The sequence below is a fragment of the Hemitrygon akajei genome, chromosome 2 (assembly GCF_048418815.1).
Source record: "Hemitrygon akajei chromosome 2, sHemAka1.3, whole genome shotgun sequence".
In the NCBI taxonomy this organism is placed as follows: domain Eukaryota; kingdom Metazoa; phylum Chordata; class Chondrichthyes; order Myliobatiformes; family Dasyatidae; genus Hemitrygon; species Hemitrygon akajei.
The window spans coordinates 161,243,818-161,252,284 of record NC_133125.1 but is presented as its reverse complement, the minus strand read 5'-3'; the positions used below and the strand labels follow the sequence as shown (position 1 = coordinate 161,252,284).

General features: G+C 41.8%; 1 protein-coding gene across 1 annotated transcript in view; it reads left to right on the top strand.

Annotated features, from left to right (window-relative positions):
- The first annotated feature begins 771 nt into the window (after positions 1-771).
- Positions 772-8,467, top strand: part of LOC140717306 (HEPACAM family member 2-like) — a 50,173-nt gene continuing 42,477 nt past the window's right edge. The window contains exon 1 of the mRNA XM_073030786.1: positions 772-1,809. The gene's annotated coding sequence lies outside the window, so the exon portion shown is untranslated. The remainder of the gene's footprint in view (positions 1,810-8,467) is intronic.

Sequence of the window (8,467 nt, the reverse complement as noted above, 5' to 3'; positions counted from 1 at the left end):
GCAGTGGCTGGGGCTGTTTTTCTGAGCAAGGCATTGGAAGCTTACTGGGGATGGACATGAATGCAGAAAAGCCTAAAAAAAATAGTGGATATAGCCCGTTCCATCACAGTAACAGTCTTCTCCAACACTTACCACATCTACAACAAGCACTGCCACAAGACAGCAACATCTATCATCAAGGATCCCCCCCCCCCCACCCCCCACTATCCAGGCCATGCTCTCTTCTCGTTGCTGCGATCAGGAAGGTGGTACAGCAACCTTATGTCCCACGCAACCAGGTTCGGGAACTAATTATCTTTGAACCTCTTCTGGATCCTTTTCAATGCCAGTTCATCTTTTCTTAGATAAGGGGCCCAGACTGCTAACCTCATGGATACTCCAAGTGCTGCCTGCCCAAAGCCTCAGCATTATATCCGTATGTCACTATTACATCACTCAGACACCTATCCGAGGGAACATTGGATTCTGTATTTATATCACACATATGCATGTACATCACCCCAAGCTGACAGCATTGCAACAACATTTGCAAAATAGAGAATATGTAAACCTCAGGGTAAATTCATCAAGACATGTCAGTCACATCCAACTTATTTGTTTCAGACTTCACATTGCGACTATTTTATTGTTGAGGACATTTTCTGTGAAATGGGTGACCCAGAGGTGCACTGCCCTCACTGTTCCAGTGACCCATTTGTGATACTAACCTCCAGCCTCCTCTATGTGGTGTTTGCACGTTGTTCCTGTGACCATGAGATTGGGCTGGGTGCTCTGGTTTCCTCCCACATCCCTGCGTGAGGGGAGGGGGTGGTAGATAGATCAACTGGTCACCATAAACTGTATTTGGTGTGTGGCTGAGGGGTGGGATCTGTGAGATGCTGAGAATGTGGAGAGAATTAAATAATTCTAGGATTAGTGTTGGATGGTCAGCATGGACTCGATGGGATGAAGGGCCTGTTTCTGTGCTATATCTCTCCCTGACTCTAATTTATTTTTGGCTCTGGTCTTCTCTTCCTGTTTTGATCAATCACTCTCTCCATTTTTCTGTCTCAGTCTTTATCTGGCTATCTTACTCTGTCTAAATGCATTCAGTGGCCACTTCATTAAGTACACTTCGTTAATGCAAGAATCTAATCAGCCAATCATGTAGCAGTAACTCAGTGCAGAAAAAACAAGCATTCATGATTAAGAGGTTCAGTTGTTGTTCTGACTTTTTCCTTTGAGAGTAGGGGAGATTCAAACAAGAGGACATGAGTTGAGAGTTAAGGGGCAAAAGTTTAGGGGTAACAAGAGGGGGAGCTTCTTTACTCAGAGAGTGGTAGCTGTGTGGAATAAGCTTCCAGTATAAGTGGTAGAGGCAGGTTCGATATTGTCTTTCAAAGAAAATATTGGATAGGTATATGGACAGGAAAGAAATGGAGGGTAATAGGTTGAGCGCAGGTTGGTGGGACTAGGTGAGAGTAAGCGTTCGGCATGGACTAGAAGGGCCGAGATGGCCTGTTTCCATGCTGCAATTGTTATATGGTTCTATCAAAAGTCCTGGTTATGCGACTACTGGCCCCAGGCACACAATCTGAAGAGCACTGATAATGGCTGGGGTCACTAGTCTTGCAAAGACACTGCCCAGAACCCCTTCTGTGGGAAAAATGTGCCTCGAACAATCATGGTAATGAAAAGACCATGATCGCCCATGTCATATGACACAATACATAACAAACGTATGTTCTTTATTGTTTTGTGTTCTTTTTGTGCTGCATCATGAGGAGAAGAGTCCTTGAAATTGAGTGATGTGAACAGTTCAGTGACGAGGTGAGTGAACTTATTTGGGCCAAGTCCCTTTATGCGGTTAGGACATCTTCTGTTAAATTGGTGTCTCCGTGATGCAGTGGGCTCACAGCTCCAGTGAGCCAGTTTCTATCCTGACCCCTAGTCTCCTCTGTGTGGATTTTGCATGTTCGTGCTGTGACCGTGGGATTCTGCCGGGTGCTCTGGTTTCTTCCCACATCCTGAGGGTCGGGAGTGGTTGGTAAGGTAACTAGTAACTGCACACTGCACCCGTTGTGTGGCTGAGGGCTGGGATCTTGGGCAAGTTGATGGGAATTTGGAGAGAATTAAAGAAATAGAGGATTAGTGTTAAATGGGTGGTGGATAGATAGCACAGACTCGATGGGTTGAAGGGCCTGTTTCCGTGCTGTATCTCCCTGACAAAACTGATGTTGGCTCTGGATCAAGAACTCTCTCCAATTTACCGTCTCAGTCTTTATCTTGTCAAAATGTTAGCCACACATCGAAGAGATGGTTGTAGAATATTTACAGGAATAAATGAGACAAATCGTGTAACTAGTACAAAGACTGAACAATATTTTATTTCACTCTATGAAGAAATCAAAGGTTTGGGACTACAGCAAGTAATTAATTTAGCTCAGTGTTGTAGATTGTTTTAACTGCAGACTGAACACTGATTTAATGAGCTCAGAATGTCACTGATGGGCAGAGGAAATCCTGAGCTCTCAGGCCGTGTTAGGAATCTCACGGTCACATCTTTATAACCTGCTACACATGTTATAGTTTGTGTTCATGATTTGCTGTCTGAATCGATACTGTTCTTGTTGGATATCTAGTTACTGTATGTAACAAGTGAAATATATTTCTTACCTGTTGAAGCCACTGAGAAGATGGATCACAACTTTCATCTTCAGTCATTGTTCCCGACCCGGTGATGAACTTTGCCGTCACTCAGCTGCAAGTCAGACAGAGTGATGGCAGCAAACCTCCAACCAATTGTAGTTATCATGATGCTGTTCAGTATGGGCCATATTATAACCTGATATAGTTCATTGGGTGACCGTGATGGTAACAGAGGGTGATAGAGTGAGAGGGACGGATAGTGGGGAGGTTGAGAGGAAGGGAGAGCACCAGGGTGTAAATGTGATTTGGGAGCTGGAGGGAGAGGCTTGAGAGAGTGGTTTGTGAAGATGATTACAGGTTGACATCAGGACACCTAACTGGTTACTGTCTCGGATAGCTACACTAGAATAGTTGGTAATGGGTTTATTACACTCACACGTACTGAGATAAAGAGGGAAACATTTATTTCTGTGTACTATAGAAATGAATTATTCCATACGTAAATAGAAAAATAAATAAAAAAGAAAATGCACGCAGTCAGAAAGTGCAGTACAAGAGCCAAGGCGATGTAGATTGTGAGATCACACTTACATTTATCACTAAGGGGGTCTGTTCAACAGTCTGATCAGAGCAGGGTAGAAGCATGACTGACAGAAAACTGAGAGGAAGCTCCTGACACAGTGAAGGAAGATGTGAACACTGCAGGAGATTGAGGAGCTGCCCTAAATGCCAATGGCGCAATGAGCCACAAAACCATCCTCCTACATTAACCCTTTCTTTCCTAGGATCATTCTTGTAAACTTGCTATGGACTCTCTCAATGCCAGCACATCCAAAACTGCTCTCAATGTTTCAAACATGATCTGACCAATTCCTTATAAAGCCTCAGAATCACATCTATACTTTTGTGGTCTAGTTCTCTTGAAATGAATGCTAACATTGCATTTGCCTTCTTTACTACCAGCTCAACCTGCAAGTTAAACATGAGGGAATTCTGCACTAGGATTCCCCGGGCCCTTTGCCCCTCTGATTTCTGTGTGTGCTCCATTTACAGCTTTATTCCTTCTACCAAGGTGCATGACCCTACACTTCCCAACAGAGCCCTTCCACCTACCTTTGTACCAGCTGCAAACGGCCACAAGGCCAACAATTCTGCAATCCGACTAAAGTGTTAGGGATTTAATATTTCAGTAATATTTGAGTAATACTGTAAATATATTTGGTAAATTTCAGATCTGAAAGTTATTTGCTTTCTTAGTTTGTTTGCCCAATTTGCTTTGTGGCTGCTTGCAAAAAGACGAATCTTAAGACTTTATACAGTTCGTATACTTTCTCTTGTCTTGTCCATACTGCACCAACCGCCGCCGCTGGGCTATAAACGTGCAGTCCCTCATGCATGCAGTTGTAATTTAAATTGCGGTGTTTAAGAGCAGCAACTTGAAAGCTTTACTATCAGTGGCAGATTTAATGTGTGGCAGCAGGGAGTTCCAAACTGGAATGGTCCTGGGGTACAGTGAGTAGCGGTAGCAGTTCTTGTTGGTCTGGATGGTCTTGTAGTTCAGGGATTGGTTTTGTCGGGTTGCTGGTCTGTTATTCTGGTTACACAAAAGGTGACTAATGTTGGATGGAGTTAATGAATGAGTTTCCTTGTAAACTGTTGTAAGCCTGGCTATTGTGCGGCGTCTTTGGAGGGTATCCCATTTGAGGTCAAGAAGCATATCTGTATCATTACTGGTCTTTTTATAATCACTGGTTACAAACCTGGCAGCTCTTCTCTGGACTTTTTCAAGGTTATTGATGTGAATGGTTTGGTAGGGATGCCAAATGGCACTACAGTATTCAAGTCCTGGATGGACGAGAGTTTTATAAGCAATTTCTTTTGTGGTTTTTGAGCAATTTCAAAAGTTACGCCATAGAAGGCCAAGGATTTTGTTGGAACTTGAAATGGTTTGGTTGATGTATTTTGCCCAGCTAAGGTTATCTGACAGTTCAATGCCCAAATAGGGGTGATGTTTTACTTCCTGGAGTGCAGCGTTTCCCATGGAGGGCTGATAATGGTAAAAGTTTTGCTTGTGGGTCATACTCATAATGTAGCACTTTGAGATGTTAAATTTCATCTGCCAGGGGGACTCCATCTTGCACAGCAAGTTAATGTCTTGTTAAAGGGTATTGCAGTCATTTGGAGAATTTATGGGTCTGTACTGAATTAGGTCATCAGCAAACAGTCTAACTTCAGATGTAACACAAGTTGGAAGGTTGTTTATATAGGCTAAAAAAAATGTAGTGGGCCCAAGACAGTGCCCTGTGGTACTCCTGAAAGCACTGGACAGCTGGATGAGGATTGCCCATCGATTAATACCTTCTGATGCTGTTTAGTTAGAAAGCTTTTGATCCCCTTGTACACCAATATCATGCACATAATCACAGTGAAGTTTTCTCATCTGCCTGTCGACCTTTCTCCGAAGGAGTATAAACTCATCCCAAGTAGAAAAATCACCTGTCTTTCTGGCATGATTATACTGCTTTTGCATCTTCCTAATACTCCTCTAATTAACCCACAGTAAGCTTGGTTTGGAAAAGCTCATTTTGTGAGGAATGTTGCCATCCATAGATTTTTGCATTGTGCTAATAAACTTAGTCCATTAGCTGCCAATATCAGAGTTCACAATGATGTCATCAGTAAGCTGAAAGCTGAGGGTGCTGAGGTCCATAGATATGTTTTGGTAGTTGGCTTTGGCATAACTGAACGCTTTGGTTTTTTGACTATTTTTGGTTTGATTGAGGCACCCACATTTGGTCTGACCTCTATTTTACTAACAAAAGGCTGGGTTGTTTGTGAAACACAGATCAAGTAGACTCTGGTCTCCTGTAGGCTGAGTAACAACTTGATGAAGATTATGATCAAATACTATCTCAATCATCATCTTACTTGACCAGGGTATCTTCCACAAGGCAACAAGCTATTGGAATTCTAATTAACATCTGGCAGTTTGAAATCCCCTCATAACCAGATGGAGGCATGCTTACAATTTTTTTCAATTGAACTTTCAAGTTGATGCATATAGTCAATTCCAGTCTTCTGAGAGTGGTAAAGGACAGTGAAAGTGACAAAAACAATGGTCCAACGGCTACAACAGTTTTTGTCGGCAACATTACTGAGAAAATTTCTCGTGTTGATCAAGCAGTTACTTGTGAAACGTGGCTTGGTTTTATGCTGGAAGAGAGTTCATGGAGCTTCAGGGAAGCTGTGAGATTCAGCTTTTGTGAGTATAAAGAACCAGAATCTACTCTGCGAGCAGTAAGGTTATTGCATGAAACTTCAAGTGGGTGACAAAAAGCTGCTTGTAAAGGTAGATGTAAAGATCAAAGCCCAGCTGGATGAATAGAAGGCCGAAAAGAAAGGAGTCGATGGAGATATGAAATCAGAGCATTTGACGGATGATCTGATGGAAGAGGAAAATAAGAGGAGAGATCAGATCATAAAGTGAATAATAGAAGGATCTATAAGAGAATACTCCAGTAAACTAAATGCAAGTTCCCAAGATCACGATACACAAACTGGAAGGAAAAGGGAGGAGAAGGAAGGTGTCTAGGGCTGTCTGAATCACTTCTTGCAGTCCCAGAGTGATAGAGGAATGTAAGAAATTCTCCACAGCAATGGGGCCATACTTTACAGAAGGGATGGTGTTACCTGGCTGGTGCACAGAATTAGATTTACACCACAAGTACTGCTAAAAAAAATTATATATATCCTTGCCTGTATACATTTTCATAATGACACTTAGAAGATACTGTAAAGATGCAGTTTCAGGTCTTTTGGTCTGCTGAGACTAAAGTGGAACTTTTTGGCCTGAACACTAATGGTACGTGTGACATAAATCTGATACTGCCCATCAGCCAGGTAATGCATCCGTACCATAAAGTATGGTGGAAGTAGCATCATGCTATGGGAATGCTTTTCAGTAGCAGGGACTGGAAATCTGATCAGGATTGATGGGAAAATGAATGCTGCTAAATTCAGAGAGATCCTAGATAAAAACCTGCCAGCCTCTGCCTGGAAGCTTAAACTAGGAAGGAAGTTTGTCTTTCAGCAGGAGAACAACACAAAGCTCACTGCCAAAGCAACTGTGGAGTGGCTTCAAATTAAGAAAATCGATGTCCTTGAGTAGCCCAGTCAGAGTCATGACCTTAACCTGATCAAAAACTCTGGCAAGTCCTCAAGATGCTGTCCACCACTGCTCACCAACAAAACTAGCACAGGTTGTACAATTCTGCAAGGAGAAATGGACAAATCTTGCTCTATCACATTGTGCAAAGCTAATGGAGACTTATCCAAAAAGACTATTGGCTGAAATAGCTGCGAGAAAAGGTTCAACTACATACTGAGCACAGGGGGATGAATACTGTCTGAAATGCTGACATTTCAGTTTTTGAATTTTTAATTTTTCATACTTTACAGTTTTCCTTATTTTTTTGGGGGGGGCTTTGCTGTGGAAAAAAGGAGCATGTGATTCACAAATAAAAATTCTGAGTTAAATTGATCAAAATCCTTGGTTGTAATATCATTTATGTGAACAAAGTGTTGGGGGCTAAATACTTTCTCAAGGCACTGTGAAGTTTTCTATGCTGTGAATACATGTATAGTAGTTGTATCATGTAGTATACATGTAGATAAGTTGAGATGCATTCTATATTGAGTTGCTGTTTATAGCTAGGCAGGGAAAGGTGTTGTGTTTTTCATATTTAAGAAATGAGTAATATTTTATATACAGTGCCTATAAAAAGTATTCTTCCCCCCCCCCGCAAGTTTTCATGTTTTATTGTTTTACAACATTAAATCACAGTGGATTTAATTTGTTTTTTTTATACTGATCTAGAGAAAAAGACCCTTTTGTGTCAAAGTGAAAACAGATCTCTACAAAGTGATCTAAATTCATTACAAATTTAAAACACAAAATAACTATTTGTATATGTATTCAGTCCCCTTGTAATCAGTATTTAGTAGATGCACCTTAGGCATTAATTACAGCCTTGAGTCTGTGTGGATAGGTCTCTATCAGCTTTGCACATCTGGACACTGCAATTTTCCCCATTCTTCTTTACAAACTGCTCAATCTCTGTTGGATTGCATGGGGATCATGAGCTAACAGTCTTTCTCAAGTCCAGTCACAAATTCTCAATGGGATTGTGGTTTGGACTCTGACTGACAACACCAGGACATTAATTTTGTTGTTCTTAAGCCATGCCTGTGTATCTTTTTTTTATGCTTGGGGTCATTGTCTTCCTGGAAAATAAATCTTCCCCCAAGTCATAGTTCTCTTACAGACTGCAACAGGTTTTCCTCCAGGATTTCACTGTATTTTGCTGCATTGATTTTACTCTCTACCTTCACAAGCCTTCCAGGGCCTGCTGGAGTGAATCATCCCCTCAGCATAATGCAGCCACCATCTTGCCTCATGGTAGGGATGGTGTGTTTTTGATTATGTGCCAAACATAGCATTTAGTCTGATAGTCAAAAAGTTCAATTTTGGTTTCATCAGGCCATAGAACCTTCTTGCAAATGACTTCAGAGTCTCCCACATGCCTTCCGACAAACTCTGGCTAAGATTTCATGTGAGTTTTTTAAACAGTGGCTTTCTCATTGCCACTCTCCCATAAAGCTGTGACTGATGAAGCACCCAGGGAACAGTTGTTGTATGTAAGTCTCTCCCATTTCAGTCGCTGAAGCTTGTAACTCCTCCAGAGTTGTCATAGGTCTCTTGGTGGCCTCCCTCCATTCTTGCACGGTCACGCAGGTTTTGAGTATGGCCTGCTCTGGGCAGATGTACAGCTTTTTTTCC